Genomic DNA, 17,150 nt, shown 5'->3' with positions numbered 1-17,150 from the left:
TTATGAACCCTCCCCATACTGATATTGAACCACCTTCTATCTGTAATACCTTTTCCCACAGGGAAAAAGGTAATACGTGTCTCATGGAAGTCCGTGACTCACAGAGTGTAGTACACTTCCGGATAGAATGCGTGTACAGTATCATGTGACAGCCTACCAAAAATCCGCGATGAGGTGAAGTCGTGAGCGATGATGCGCGAATGCACGAGGCCGTACTGTGCACCAAAAATACAGAACTTGACAATTTCAGTTTTAGAGTGCATGGCTTTGTAACCCCCACAAAAGATGATTGCATTCCACTTTACTCTGACCTACCTAAGACTGCTACACAAACCCACAATGCAGCTGCCAAAATCCTTACACAACATAAGACGTCAGGTCATAAAACACCATTACTTTGTGTCTTGATTGGCTGCAGGTTCAAAAATGCTCCTTACCTATGGGGCTAGAAATGGATTGGCTCCCTCATGGATTAGTTCTCCATTTACTGTATTCCATTACGTGCTTTATATTCCCTTGGTGCTGGTTACTTTACCTATTCTCCAATTTAATTTAAGGACTCTTTTGGTGGTCAAGCCTCTGCCCACCCAGCTTTAGTTCTCTAGAATTACCCCATGACACATACAGGATGTAGGCTGCGTTGATGCGTTCAGATTCTGACTGAAAACACATTTATTTTCTGTTCAACATGATCTCCTGATTCGCTCTCCATCATGACTGTTTTCCTCTTTGACTCTATTGAATATAGAATATACTGTAATTACAACCTAATATATATTTTCAATATACGCACAATTTATAAAAGATATAAAACAGTCTATCTATGAAATAATCACAATCAATATGTAATATAATCAGCCAATTACTGGGGCTGCAACTCAGTGCTTTTTGGCCTATAGAGGTGGTCAAAAAACTTTCTGAAGTTCATACCGAGCATCAGAATGTGGAGGAAAGGGGATTTCAGTGACTTTGAACATGACATAATTGTTGGTGCCAGACAGGCGGTCTATGTATTTCAGAAACTGCTGAGCTACTGAGATTTTCACAAACAACCATCTCTATTGTTTGCAACAAATGAGAAATGAAAATATCCAGTGAGTAGTAGTCATATAGATGAAAATGTCTCATTGACATGAGAGGTCAGACTAGAATGGACAGACTAGTCTGAGATGATAGAAAGGCAACATTAACTTGAATAACCACTCGTTACAACCAAGAAATGCAGATTACCACATCAGAATGGACAACATGAAGAGCAGAAGTCCACACCGGGTCCACACCGGGTCATCTTCATGTCAGGAATCAATCAGGAAACAATCAGGAAACAGACTCCAATCTGCACAGGCACACGAATCTTGGAAAGTCACTGATTGGAAGTACTTGTTGACGAGTCTCGATTTTAGTGGCGACATTCAGATAGCTTGGTCAGAATTTAGTTTAAACAACAATGAATGCCTGGATCCATCCCTCCTTGTTTGAACGGTTCAGGCTGCTGAAGGTGTAATGGTGTGGGGGATATTTTCTTGGTGCACTTTGTGCCCCTTAGTATTAACTCAGTATAATCTAGATGCCGCATATTACCTGGGTATTGTTTTTGACCATGTCCCTCTCATTATGACCTCAGTGAACCCATCTTCTGTTCGATACTTCCAGAAGGATGACGCACCAGGACACAAAGCTCGTATCATCTCAATCTGGTTTCCTGAGCAAGCCAGTGAGTTCACTGGACTCCAGTGACCTCCACAGTCACCAGATTTCAATCCGATAGAACACCTCATGGGATGTGGTGGAATGGGAGATTCACATCATGGACGTGCAGCCAACAAATTTGCAGTAACTGCACGATGCTATAATGTCAATATGGACCAAACTCTCAGAGGAAGGTTTCCAACATTTTGTTGAAAGTACGCCACAAAGAATTAAGGCAGTTCTGAAGGTCAAAAGCGATCCAACCTTTTACTAACAACATACTAAGTGACTAGGGAGGATGAAGCTATTTACTATTGAATTTTTGTAAATTCTACTCAGAATTAAGTCTTATCCTTACAATGAAGTAATGGTGTTTTCACATCTTTATGTACAGTATTTTCTGCACTATAAGATGCATCTAAAAGCCTTTAATTTTCTCAAAAACCGACAGTGCACCTTATAGTCCAGTGCGCTTTTTATATGAAAAAGGTTTAAAATAGGCCATTGATTAAAGGTGCGCCTTAAAGTCCAGTGCGCCTTATAGTGCTGAAAATACTGTACTTTAATTTATACGGTATACAATACTGTACTGTACTATACGGTACTATGCTATGCTATATTATGCTACATTATGATCCAATCCAACAAATGAAGTTGGATTGGATTGGATTATGCTATATTATGATATACTATGTTATGCTATATATTTACCATCAATTTCTGATATACTGACAGTCTAGCTGTAATATCCTTACAGTTCATCTCATTTCATCTCATCTCATCTCATCTTATCAGACTGATCCAAAAGCCTTGAGTCACATACATTTTACTGTATTGACGTAAACTGATCAAGTCAAATTGTGTCATCCCACCTGAATAATATTGGTGACACACACTCACAAGTTGTGAGTAAAAACCATCCATCTTTACTTCACACCTCATAAAATTCAAGCTCTGATCAGACGGCTGGAGCTTACAGCTAATGTTCCTGCCTGACCTCAACCTGTGTTTTGTGCTGACATGCTGTTTCAAAAACATTTTCTAATAGACAAAAGATAATAACACCAGGTAGAGGCCTGACATCATCATTGCTAGCTGTAATTAAACTTCTAGAGGCAACAAGAAGCAGACGTCCTCTGAAAGGGAAGCTGTGTCCTAAAAAGAACCCTTGTCATTATATGCAATAGAATTGAACCCTCTCTGCTGGGGCACACCCATTTGTGTTTCGTATGTGTTCGCTGGATGGAAAACGCTGCCACTATAAAGTCTAGTTTTACTTTTATACGGTGTAGTTTGCTGTGAGCTCAGTGACAATCACGGTATAGGTCATGGATCACAGAATACAGGGAAAGAAAAAAAGCAATGAGCAATGAGCAGTTAGCTCTGTTGTGATTATAACCTTTCAGCCTGAGGTTTTCACCTCTCCTGCTTCACTCCACTCCTCTCTCCACTCATTGGCTCCCTGTCAAGCCTCATAAGCAGGATCCTAAGTTCCTTCCAGAGGTCCCTCCCAACCCAGCTCATCCATCACTATTACTTCTATATTATGGAGCGAGCTCCATACTGTGGTCAAGGACCGTGATAACAAGACAGGATAGAAACAGATGTGTGTGAAGGCGAAGCGAAAGCACACCACACGAGGAAAAGGTGGGCAAAATACTTAACTATCACAGATTCTTCATAATGAGAAGGACTTTTGAAGTCCAGTTCATTCATTATCACACTGAATTACGACTAAGTCTCAATTCTATTCACCCTCATACTCTCCAGATTTGACTTGTAGTGCTGTTTAATCACAGAGTAAAGACGCTCGGGTTGGCCAACATCTTTGTTACAGTCACGCTTTTCAGGTCAACTCACAGCTGGGGAGTCCAGGCTCACCTTTGCCTGCTGTTTAATTTATCTCTTTCCTTGGAGAATAAAGGACAACTTTAACTTATATAAGAAAACGCTCCACCACTCAACATGTACAGCGTGAATCCCTGATGTTTCTACATGGATACCTCCCCAGGACGCTCCAGTTCCGGAACAGAGCAGTCGTTTCTCCTCTCAGGTCATCCAAGTCTATTGTTTGCCTTATGATTTCTCTTCTATCAGGAGGGAAGTGTGATAAAGATGGCTTTTCTTCCCCTGCTCCTGTGTTAGACTGTCTGTGCAGGCAGCCTGCTGGCCTCCTCCTGCCGCAGGGGGACTTTGGGCACACAGGCGATTGTTTTACGTGAGGTTACAGGAAGGTCAGATCCAAAATCAATGGGGAAACAGCTCTGCTCTAAACTATTCCTGCCAAGCAAGATCCTCTGAGAGGAGCTGTGATATCAGGAACCCCAAACGGGAGGATCGTTAACATGACAGATAGAGGTGAGAGGAGGGATGAGAGGAAGAGAGAGAAGAGAGCTGTTACTCGTGCGAAACATGAAACGCGCAGGTGTAACGGAAGTCGCGTCGACTTGAAAACATTCTTGGTGCTTGGCAGAATTTTATCCTCTGGCTTGACTCCCCACATTCAACTAAACTCCATGATTGTTCAAAACAAACAGAAAAAAATATGTATTTTTAGACTTCATTATTATACCAGTTATAGAGCTGGTGTATTATACTAATACATAATACATATAGTTTTTCAAAAATGAGTAAAAATATATACTTTAATTTACGTCTGCGGATAATTCAGTTTGTGGGGGGTACACTACGTATTCAATAACCTTCAGTGTCTCTGTAACTTCAGGGGGCTGCTTTAATGATTCCTTCCCTCTCTGCTTCCTTGTATAGCGGATATTGCTGGTTGGAAGCGTATAGAAAGTTTATAAAACTCACACTTATTAAGAGCAGTGTGAGACCCTGGCGTTCATGTTATTCTGTTCACTCATGCTGATCCAAGACGTGTGAATGTGGGACAAAGGATATGAGTTTTTGCTCCAAAGAATTATGGCTTCCAGTGGTTCCAAACTGACGGAGTGTCTCTGGTCAATAACAACTCTGACCGTCATTAGTTTGGCCTCAACGCATTGAAATGAGTATGCAGGCATTTCTGGAAATGTTCTTATTTGCTGTCTTGCTGTCACACACACACACACACGCACGCTCGCTCGCACACACGCACGCACGCACGCACGCACGCACACAGTGTCAGCGAAAACTAATGTTAATGATAACTTTGATAAAAACCATTTACTTCATGACTAAAATAAAATCCCGAAGAGGCAACACCAACACTGTGACTGAATTATCAAGAGATAGCTTGATTTACAAAACCCATGTATTTTAAAAATGTTCTTTACCAAACTTTTTTGGTCACAAAAAGATAGGGATAATTTTTCATCTATTTATCAAAGCATTTTATTCATATAATGTTGTTAGCATTACTTTTTTCTCCCCTATGCTGTGAGCACTGTTCCTCCTGGTTTCCTTCTTCCGGGGGCACAAACAATCTCCACTTATTCTCTGAGCAAGAGGCCCAACCCACTGACTTTGAGCTGAGTGTTGAATGTCAATCAGAACATGTTCACATCTTCACATCAGACGTTCTCTGCAAAGCCGAATAATTAATTATTGAATATTTTTTTATTCAGCTAAGAAAAAAATTATCTAAATAAAATAAGTGACAACTGCATCATTTTTATAACAGTGACTTAAATAATAACAGTTCCTTAAATGTCAATTTAATATATTTATGGTTTGCTGAATAACATTAGGCTAAACTTTCCAGACATTTAGTCATGGTAAGTTGGAAATAGGTTGCAATAGAAGATGTGTATTTACAGAGATCGCAGTGATTTACAATAATAGCAATTTTTTTCACCTGCTGAACATGAATTAGAACTAAATCTAATATTTTATGTCCTGTTCAGTTTTCAAGTAATTCTTGAGGAAAATGTCTTCAGCTGATAATTGTTTACTTAATCGTTGCTAGGCTTCTCTGACTGCTGTCTGGTGATGGGTCTGCAGTATACATATGAAACAGCTGCCTGATGCTGTTAAATGACGCTATGAGCAGGAGCTAATATGGGACAGGCTGTCCAAAAAAGGCAGGATATGTATTAACTCTGAGCTATAGTGTGGGGCCTTAGTGTCTGAATGGTATCAGTGAGGTACGTTCCTGTCGTGGCTAAAGATAAAAATAGAGTAAACCTGTTACCCTAATGTTGTGAAATCACAGGAAGTGTGCCCTATCTGAGTCTGTGGCTTTTCATTTTTAAACTGAGTCTATTTAGACACTGCAGAGGAAGGAATAGTGTCAAGCAGAGGAATTTCATAGAGTGGAGATACAGAAACAGGCCCAAGGGAATGAGTGCTGTGGAGAACGACATCTAGAGTAAATCATGAACTGAAGCCTGTGAGTTAAAGAGAGGAAACACACCAGTGGATGAAAGCAATAGATTCTTGTGTAGTATGCAGTTACTCTTGTTAATACATGAAAAAAACAATCGTTTTTTTATCATTTGAGATTAGACTGATGTCCTTTTAATTCTTTTATCTTGTGGGACATATTTGTTTGCACTGGTTTACTAGCAACCAACTGGAAAATGAGTGCCGGCAGCAGACTATCTGGACAAACCAGCTCCAAGTAATCACACAACAGCATAAAGTGGATATGTGCATTCGTGGCCATTATTTATCACAGGTCAGGATAGAGATCTCGTTAGCTAATATGTAGATTAAACAGTATGCATAAGAGTTAGAAACCCCACCAAACTGACTGTCTCTATCATAGTATGCTGGTAATAAGGTAAATGTAGCATCACATGTTTTATTAGCATCTTGTATGATTCATGTATGTATATTCCTGTACGTCTTTGCTGAAGCTAGCATTCGCTCAAAATATAAGATTTCTGCTTTACTGAAAAATCTCTTCTAGCACTGTTTTTTTTTTTTTAAGTTGCTTCAGAGTCTAACAGGATCTGGAAATGTTGCAGGGAGAAAGTGGCAGAGACTCAAATGACATTTTGGGAAGAGTGCCATCCAAATGTTTGAAGTTTCTTTGTGGTAATCCAGACAGTACACAGATTATTCATCAAATTTACTAGCCTTGGGACTGCTCTGGAGAAAACTTCAATTACAGTAGATTGTTTTGGTGGCATTTCTAGTGTTGTACGAGTGGTTTTGGCTGAAACAGCAAAGCGAAGGCTGTGTGAAGCGTGTGCAGTGAGTTCTGACACGGTCTAGATCCTGGCTGATCCTTCTCTATTGAATTAGCATGTCTTTGGAGACAAGAAGATTGATGCTGCTCCCACTCAACTATAGGATATCCCTATCTTTGACTGGGCAAAGGTTGGGGGGGGTTTGCGGGTAATGGGGGGAAACCACTTCCCTTGCTTGTTAAACAAGACCATTAAACTGCATTATGAGCCGGCCTCTGGAAAGGCTTTGCATGCCATTGTCTGCATCTGTTCAAGGGTGATTTTGGCTTCTCTTACGACATTTGATTGTTTTCAAAATATAATAATTGTGTTCCAAAGTGTCTCCAAAGGTGGAAATGTCAAGGCTGACAGCGAAGAGAAATGAGAGGACACATATCACACTGTCTGACCTCCGCGACGCTTCATCAGTGCTTGTAAAGCTTTCAAGATGTTTCTCCAAATGTCAGCGAATAAAAACTTTCTGTTTTCATTTTGATAATGTACAGCAGTGCTGCACACATTTCAATGAAAAACTTCAAAGCTTCTGTTACTAACATGCAGCACATCCCATGATCTGAGCCGAGCAAAGCCATGTCAGACCCTCAAACTATAATCACATGTTTTCCAGGTTACGCTGCTGAGATTAAGGTTCAAGTGGTAAAGAGGACTTCGGTGGCCTCATGATGTTGTTCCTTCAAGGGTCACATGCTTGGACAGAACTGCACCACCTCACTGTATTTATTCTGCAGTTTTTAAGCTTACATGAATCATCTTTATAATTCAATAATAACTAGTTCCAAACTTTCCTCCATCATGTGAAATCGGACGTTATTGTTTACTTGGATGATTTTAACTCATTCAAGTAAAAGCATTCACTCCACTAAGATGGATATATTCATCTGAATACATACATCAGAACCAAACAGTGGACTTCATCAAACTGGTGGTACATGGTGGTATGAATTGATACTCAGCAATAGCTTGATGATACTGCCGCTAAGGCGTTAGTACTATTTTAAAAGGCAGATGTTACAGCCGTAAACACAAAAGTATATACACTACATATCACATGTGTCTATACAAATGGATCCGATTATATTTAATCTTATTCATCGTGATTCTGTTTAATTGAATGTTTATACTTTATACATTGTATATATTTCTTTTGTACTGCTCTGTCATACTGTATTTACTTGACAATGTAAACAAATGTACTTCTCTTCTCTTCTCTTCTCTTCTCTTCTCTTCTCTTCTCTCCTCTCCTCTCCTCTCCTCTCCTCTCCTCTCCTCTCCTCTCCTCTCCTCTCCTCTCCTCTCCTCTCCTCTTCTCTTCTCAACCTACACATTTAAGTATTTCCATTTTAAAAAAACATTTAGAAGGTTAATTTCTGTGAAAGTTCCATTCATATATATAACACATATCTGATTGTTCAAAGTAATTCAAAAGTTTTATTTAATTTAATGCACGGTGTAGAATTCTGTTTGGGAATTCATTCATTTTACTTCACCTATGTACACAAGTCGTTACTGTTCATAAAGCTGGAGTGAACTGTGCAGCAGTTAGAAAAGCCCCGGTTTACTCAATCATTATGAACTGATGTAATTGATTGGAAAGAAAAAATGGAAACAGTGAATAAGCCTGCATGCAGGACTTCACCAGTCCGCTGTCCAACATGAGTTTTGTCTGCTTGAGTTTGAATGGAAGCTGATCCACTGCTCCGTTACTGGGAACAGCATTAGTCAACCAGATGACCACAAACCAACTGGTGCATGTAAAATAAGAGTACTCCAATGATTCCAAATACATATGGCTTTAGACGTCATGTTCATTACAGCAAAATATAAATGATTCTATATTCAATATATGGCCATCAGTTTGCATAGGAATCTCTCCCTACACTGTTATAATTTGTTCGATCTGTCCATCAAACAGAGACAAACACGGTTGTGTATTAACTCGCTGGTGCAGCACTTAAATTGTTGAATGACCTTGATGTGCTTAACCCAACCACCTCCAGAACTACCAGGGACTCTGGAAGTTCATGCTGCAGGTCTGACTCACAGTGGAGAGCAGGAGAAAAAGAAGGGAGTTAATGAGATTAAGGTCGTGTCTGAATGGAGACTTCCCTGTTTGAACATCGAAGGAGGAGGATTAGATTTGTCATGTGCACAGAGGAGCCCTGACTGTGGTGGCGCACACTTCACTGATCAGGAGGAATCCATGAAGCAAGTCTACTGTTTGGGATGTTCATTGAACAAAGTAATATGAAGGTAGTGTCAGCTGGAGAGGTAGTGGGTGTGCTTCCTGAAATAACACACTTGTGCTTGTGATATCAGCAGAATAATTGTATGAGTGAAAAAACATAAAATTTAATCTGTGTTCTATAGTTGTTTCCCATTCAGAAAGCTTGTTAACTGGGAAGAGTTTGGCACTGGTTCCCCTCTCCTCTCTCCCACTACACCATCATTCCAGTGGCAGAGGATGGCCTTCTTATTAGGTCAGCTGAGAGAGGAAAATTAGCACAATTCCCCCGGGCCGGGATTTATCCCACATCTCTTCCAATTAGCTTCCTGAGCTTCTGGAGATAATTGCATTGTACAGTGCAGAGACATGAGCTCCCACATTCCTGTAACTATTCCTCAGACATACACTTCCTCCCAGTGAAAAAGAGAACATATATATACATATATTAAAAAAAAGAAACTTAGGGAACTGAGAGAGTAACTATAGGATCAACATCCCATCTCTCCTGGTTAATCCATTTTGGAGGCAGCTCCATCCCTTGAGCCTGGCTCTGCTAAGTACTTACATACTCGAGTAAGAGTTTTGAGTTGGAAGAAGTTTTGCATGTGTTGTCATTTATAGCGCTATCATCTTTAATAACAGGGAGGGATTAGCGCTGTTGCCTTTTGATCCTATAATCCACACTCCTCAAAATCCTAAACTTTATCGGCTTGCCTCTCTGCTGGACCCGCTGATCTGCTGGGAAAAGCAGAAACGGACCTCGGATGAGGCGCTGTCCTGTGAAATCTCCGACAGGTGACAGCAGTAATTCCTGCAGCAGAAAAAAAGAACAGTTGGCCTAACATGGCCACGGGTGATGAGTCTGTTGGCTCATATGAGGCTGTTGTCAAGGGAGATTAAAGGACTTCATAAATATGCCCCTCCACTTTGCAGTGCTGTATATCATCAGACTGCATTAATCAGCACTGCCCATCCACAGCATAGTAATTGCATGGGAAGATGAAAGCTGAGGAACTTCATCTTTCCACCTGCAACATACATCACATGACATATTGGACATATACATAACATTGATTCATTTCAAGTATGGAAACAACACAGCATATAATAGATCATCTTATATTGTAAAAAAAAAAGGGTGCTTTTTATTTATAATTAGGGCTTTCTGTGTAATTTTTCCACTCAAATAGAAAAAAAATCACTTATTTGTTGCTTGGATCTATAAATTAAAAATACAGAAGTATGTTGTTCTGCATGCAGGTTCTAAACACTGAGTCTTACAGAACCAGAAGAACAATAAGAAAGGCTAGAAGCTACATCAGGACCAGCGTTACAACAAGCTTGCCTTGGTCTCTTCATTAACATGACAAGGACTCCCTTCCTCCTCCTCATTCTCAGGATTGATGTTCCACTTTCATTTATAGCCTTCTTTTCTCCACTGCTCGGCTCTACATAGAGAGACGGTTCATTTCAGTGTGGGGCAGCAGCTCGCGATCGCACACTGGAACGAATTAATGAGCCAGTCTCCGTTTATGTTAAGCAATGTTTGATATTGTAGAACGACAGGAACTTAATTACATGGTGCGTGAGACAAGAGTAGCCGCTAAAGGGTTCCTTGGCTAAGCGTGCAGGGGTGCAGGGGCTCATAGATCTGTGAACTGGGGCTCAAACCCCCACGTTGAACACTAGACAGAGGTGTGAGTCAGGTGGGTTCTCCCTGAGTGAATGGAGTAAACTGACCTGCTTTCTAAAGTCTAGTGTCAAGAGGTTTCCTGTTGCTGCTACCTGAAGCACACGGCAGTGTGATAGCTGTAGCACAGCGGCTGTTAGTTTCATCAGAAATGTGCTGTTTCATACATGAATGTATGTAATAAAGTTTACTTATAATTTCATTAATAGAGTGCTGCTGGGAGCCTTGGATGAGCAAAGACAACAAGTCTCTACCAAAACCATATAAAACATCGAATTTACATGTGTGCTTGTAAATTTCAAAGTAATATTTTAAGAGACAATTTTTACCTCTATTAATTTATAAATAATGAATATCTAGATGTTATATATTAGCCTAAATTACAGAATACACTGAGTGAACCTCGGTGTTGTATTTACATGTATTGTTCATTATCTCTAAGTTGGGGGAAAGTGTCAAAAATGGGGGTGGTACTTCCAATTATTCTGTAACCTTTTACACAAAGGAGGACAAATTATATTAAAATGTAAAGAAGGACACAGTTTAATTTGACAGAAACATTAAGTGTGACCTACACGCCGATTGTTTTTCTATGTTAGGGTTGTGAATCTGTGATGTCACTGCAGAAGATTTGTCGACGTTTAAAAGCTCCTTTAACACCAACCTGCTTGGAACTGAAGATTAAGTAAGTTAGTACCAAACTATGTCATCAGATCATGACTTTTCAAGCACTGGTCATTTTTTACATCTTGCAGTAGCCTTCTGCACACAGCTAGCATGACCTCATCTCTACAGACCTGTGTGTGTGTGTGTGTGTGTGTGTGTGTGTGTGTGTGTGTGTGTGTGTGTGCGTGTGCGTGTGCGTGTGCGTGTGCGTGTGCGTGTGCGTGTGCGTGTATGTGGTGCCGGCGTGAGCAGCAGGACCCCCGGGTTCCCAGGAATGTGTGTCAGCTTAAAGAGGAGGCTGTAGAGGTTGAAGTGAAGTGAGAATGACGTTAGCTTTGGAATCCTGGTAGAAAATATAGCTGCCATAAAACAAAGAGAGATTTTTTTCAGGGATTGACAAACTTCACGTCAGGAAAAAAAGGAAGTTTGGTTTATTGAGATGGTTTTTCAATTGTAACAATGATGTAAACTGTGTCCTTAGCAAAGACAGGCGCAGGAGGCTTTGAGTGAGACTTGAAGGCCTGTAAACGAGGAAACTATTAACAGGAGGTCTCATGATGAACTGTGATCTCGGCTTATGCCCTTCCTTTTATCTTCCCAGATTCAAACTGCAAGGCTTTAGTCTTCCACATCGGGCCGCACATTAAAAATGTATGGGAGCCTCTGCACCTTAGCATTTCTTCTATTGAAGCAGCAATCTGTGACTAGTCTTATAAATTCATAGCCATGCTGGTTCTTAAAAGCTTCCAGATTGTCTGCATATAACCTATAGTGTGAACCGGTTTCCTGGGAGTCCTGGGATGTGCATAACATTTACAAGATCTGTATTGATAGCAGATTTCTGATATAAAAAATAGAGATGGAATATTTTGAATCAATATTTCCAGTCTTCCATGCAGAATGTGAAAAGCAAGTTTGATTTTATACACGAGGCTAACACTACTCTAAACACACAAACGTCTAAGAGCTGACAGTTAAATCTACTTCTGGAAACACTTCTGAAACTTTAAGCCCATAAATCGGATGAAAAACACACATTCCACTTTATTATGGAGACGTCTCAATGGGTGACATAATGTATAATAGAATGATATGCCTTATTATTGTTTACGTTCAGCAGTAAAAGTGAGACCTGTTCATGATAGAGATGGAACAAGTTTCTGCAGAGGAATGTGGAAAACTTCAGTTTGTCACATGGTCTTGTTAGTCGCCCACATTCATGCCGCCTGTTATTTATGACGTTACATCACTTCACCTGCTGTCTGGGTTCAACAAGGACCCTCAGACCGGACTGGCCACGTGTGACGGAGAGCGCTCTCGCTGGTGACGACAGCTCGGTTTTGTGCGAACGCCGGGGGAGGAGAGGAGTATTTGAGCATATAAGCACCATAAGGAGAAAAGAAAGGGCCCTGTGCTTTAGTTTAGGAGGGGTGGTCAGCCTTTCCTCCTACTTCCCCACACAATAACCATTCTGGAGAAGCGGCTGCCAAAGCCACAGCTCTTATAGAGGAAACTGTGACCAGCTGTGAGGCAGCTGCCTACACTTGACACTCCAGCATCATCACATTCCCTATGTGGTATCCTGACCTGGGCGTTTCAGCCTTAATTCTCCCTATCTCATATCTGACACCCTTTTACCTTGGCACTGAGTCAGAATCCTGAAACAGTGAGCAGCATTGTTTGGCATTGTGCGCTGCGTGCCCGCTTACAGCTGTCAACAGAAAACCACATGGAATTCCCCGGTGTTTTGATGAATGTCGTGTCTGAAAAAAGGGGAAGCTCAGAGACATGACTTCTTCTTCTGCAGACCACTGTGTGACTTTCTTGTTGTGGCCCTTGGTTAGACAGTACACACAATAGTGGGGCATATTTCCGTCTACCGGTGATCAGTGACCGATTTAATTACAGACTAATCAATCATGGGTAATGAGTCTGTCTGGCCGGGTGTGGCCCACTTTCACATTTAATCCACTGCATCTGTTTACGGGTAATTTCACAACCTCACATGCTTAACTCCGCATCTCAAACTTCTTCCCCATTAATCTTTCTATCACACATGTACTGTGTTTTAACAGGGAGGAACTTATTTTTTTTTCTTTAGGTGCCACAGGCATGCAGAACTAGTACACTACTTTTATTATCTTTTAACGCATAAACTTTTATTTCTGGCCAGCACTTGTAAAACCTGATCTGTTTGTCAAAGAGTTGTATTCCTCATTGAGATATTATTACACGTCTTAAGCTGTACGTGAAAAGCTGCCAGGTACTTATCGGAGATCAATGAATGCATTAACCTCATAAAATGTTCACCTTTGGGGTCAAATACAAGAGGAGTGCATTTGTTTCATATATTTATGTTCTTTTACTGCAGATCTCCACGAGATGACCTCTGTGAGGTTCTCTCATGTGTGCCTTTATTTTCCTTTCCTTTCAACTTCACTGTGTTGGTGTGGTTCTTTCATGACGTTTCTGTAATTAAAGCCAAATGGCATTTCCCTCTATTAGCCCAGCAGCTGCTTGCATTTAATTCCATAGAATCAAAGTGTCCTGTTCAGCTGCTCGCAGCTACCAAGGCTATTTGTCACAACACACATGAAAGACACATCCACGGCCAGTAAACATAAGGCAGCATGTTTCGTGTTGCTTTAATGAATTTAACTTATTTAGAAAAGAATTAAAAACTTCAAAAAAAATTAAAACAGTAATAGCTGTAGACAGTGCATCCAGAAACCACAGATTAATTTCTGTCTGTGACGCGTATTGAATCACAATGTGAACGTTAGAGTTGGACACCTCTGCTGGGAGCTTTGGAAATGAAACCCTGTCAGACGCAAACACACCTCAACATTTCCAAATCTGACACTGGTGGAAAAATAAAGACTAAAGTGTTACCTGATATTCTGCACCCCTGTGTCATAGGTTCCTCCAGATGGGCTCTCCCCCCCAAACCTAATGACCCTTAGAAAGAGGCTTTGGTGTGTGTGTGTGTGTGTGTGTGTGTGTGTGTGTGTGTGTGTGTGTGTGTGTGTGTGTGTGTGTGTGAGATCCCATGAACGCCCCCAAAACTGAGAGCACAAGCTTGTTTTTGTTTTTGAACCCATTTCTACGTGTTTTGACTGGTTTGCATGTGTGCCAACTTTTGAGCTCATACTTTCTTCATAAATGAACTCATCAGCGGAGCTTATTAAGGCTCAGAGTAACCTCATTGGTGAGGATGAAGGGGTTTAGTGCCATACCATGGTTGTATTTCCTTTGCTGCTTCACATCTGCAGAATCACATCTGGTAGTATGAACTAGCATGCTCAGCATCAGGAGGGGTTATATAACATTGTATATTTTCGCTGTTGTCCTTTTATTTCAGCTTTTCTAAAACTTCCTGACTTTTTTCCATCTTAAAAATACAAGCGTACATGAGTTCTCAGATTTTTTTAAAAAAAAGTAAGGAGCTAATGAAATATATATGTTGTCATAAATAGAGCAGTAACAGAACTTTCCAGCATCTTAAACAGTCTGTCTGTGTGCAGTTATATTCCACTGGGAAAATTGATTTCATATTCTGGATGCTTTTTTTGATTTTTAATGCAATAAACAAAATGAATTTTTCCCTCTTCTGGAAACCATATTTTTATTTTGACATTTGTGGGGAAAACTAAATTTCAATTAACTGATTTCTTCACGGGAATACTGAAAATATCCAAAACTAGAGACGTGTTGTGAATGATGGTTCACTTTACTGGACGTACTGTAGTAGGCTACGTGTTCCAGGACAGGCTTGTCTTCTATCCTGGAGACAAGAGGCCTAAACACTTCATCTTGAATTTGGTACAATTGTTAAACTTTTTGGAAGTAATTATGAACCATCAAATGAAGGGAGCAGAAAGTCTCTTCACATGAAGGTGATTTCCTGAGACACAGTGGCTCGTGTGCCCTGGCTGCAGGCTGATGGGGTCTCTTAGCGTTTCTAACCTCACACACTGAAACTCGGAGGGCTAATGGCACGAATGTACACCAGGGCTGCTTGTCATTCAAGCGTGGCTAGATGATCTCACACACACATCACAGGCTAGTGTGTCATCTCTTCAGAATTTGTGAGGCATGATGATTTAGTTCTGTGTCGCATTGAGTAAAGGGAATTATGCCTCATTCTGAATGAGGACATTAGGCACCAGCCCAAACAAAACATGCAGGGCCTGCATTTAGTACTAGAAAGTTATATATTGGATTGTGTTTATATAGGAAAATGTAGCTTTTACTATGCACTAGAAGTAATCAATTCATTCAAAAAAAAAAGAAGAAAAAAACATACACAAGCTAAACATAGTTTTCAGTAGACCTCCAAACAGATGAATTATAATCTGATTTTATTCCAAAGTAAAAATCACAAACATCACCATTAGAGGTACACATGTCACCCGGGTAGATTCAGCCACCAAATCACAACAAAGGATTCCTGTGGTCCTGCTCCTTCACTTCATGCATGAGAAGAAGAGAAGACTACACCTTTGTCCTGATGCCTGATTTGAAAAAGAATGAATTTAATGCAAAGGTTTTGTTATCAATATTCCTGATATTATCAATCGATATAATTTAATTAATTATGAACACATTCATAGTGACTTAATGCAGGAAATTCAGCTCAGAGTGGTTGCAGCAAAGAAATATATCAAGTATGAGCCGATATAATAATAAAATAAATGAATATGCATAACAACAGGAATAGAATGCTATACTGATGAAAAATGAGAACAAACCCATTTATTAATAACGCTACTCAAACTAAGTGCAAACAAACAAAAACTTTTTAGGATGTAGAAAAATATGAATTATTATTGTGAAAATTTTTATTGCACTGTCTATCTTTGCTATTGATTAATTTCATTAAGTTACATGTTATAAGAAGTTATAACGTATAACTATGATATTTTACAAAAATTTAAATATTGAATATGAAAGGAATGTCTCATAGTGACAAACCTATAGAGAACAGTACCGGACCCTTCAGTTCAGCTCTACAGAGATTAAAGCCTGCTAATGATTAAAGTCTGAACTTATGGGCTTGAACTCGGGTCATAACATTAACGTTTAACACTGCTGGGTGACACTAGTCCAGATCCGCATGCTCAGACTCTGGAACATCAACAACTTTGGAATCAGGATAATCATTACCACCAGCTTCCAACAGGAAACTCGAGCACGCAGCTATGGGGACAAAATCAGCATCTAGCTGCTTCAGGGTGATTCAGAGGAACCCGTATAGATTTGTCACCACTGCCTTAAGCTTTCATTGCAGGCAGATCTTTCACCCGATGGCAACACACTGGAAAGAATGAGGTATTGGGAACAGGCTGTGTCTCACAACACTGTTACAGAGCCGTGGTTCTCATCCTTTCCTGCAAGAGACACAAATCATCTGATTCTTTTGGAGCAGCTCATTCACCTCTGGGAGACACCACTTTAAACAATCCCAGACCTCTGGGCTATTTTGACACAGCTGACTGTAGTTTACTGTACATTTCAATCTTAAGCAGGCAGGATCTAGATGCCTTTAAATGAACATGTATTTACAGTAAATGGTGTCGCAAAGCTCTGAATTTCCATTCCATTGTTCTAAGCAAACGCAGAATTTTGTAATGATATGTTTTTCTTTCATAAATATTCTATTTCAATAAAGATCTCATCCAGTCTCAGAAAAAAAAGAAGTAGACCTTTCTTATCTATGTTTTGCACAGATGTGATGTGTTCC

Source organism: Antennarius striatus, chromosome 7 (assembly GCF_040054535.1).
Source record: "Antennarius striatus isolate MH-2024 chromosome 7, ASM4005453v1, whole genome shotgun sequence".
In the NCBI taxonomy this organism is placed as follows: Eukaryota; Metazoa; Chordata; class Actinopteri; order Lophiiformes; family Antennariidae; genus Antennarius; species Antennarius striatus.
The sequence above is the reverse complement of the archived record's forward strand: the minus strand, read 5'-3'. Positions refer to the sequence as shown.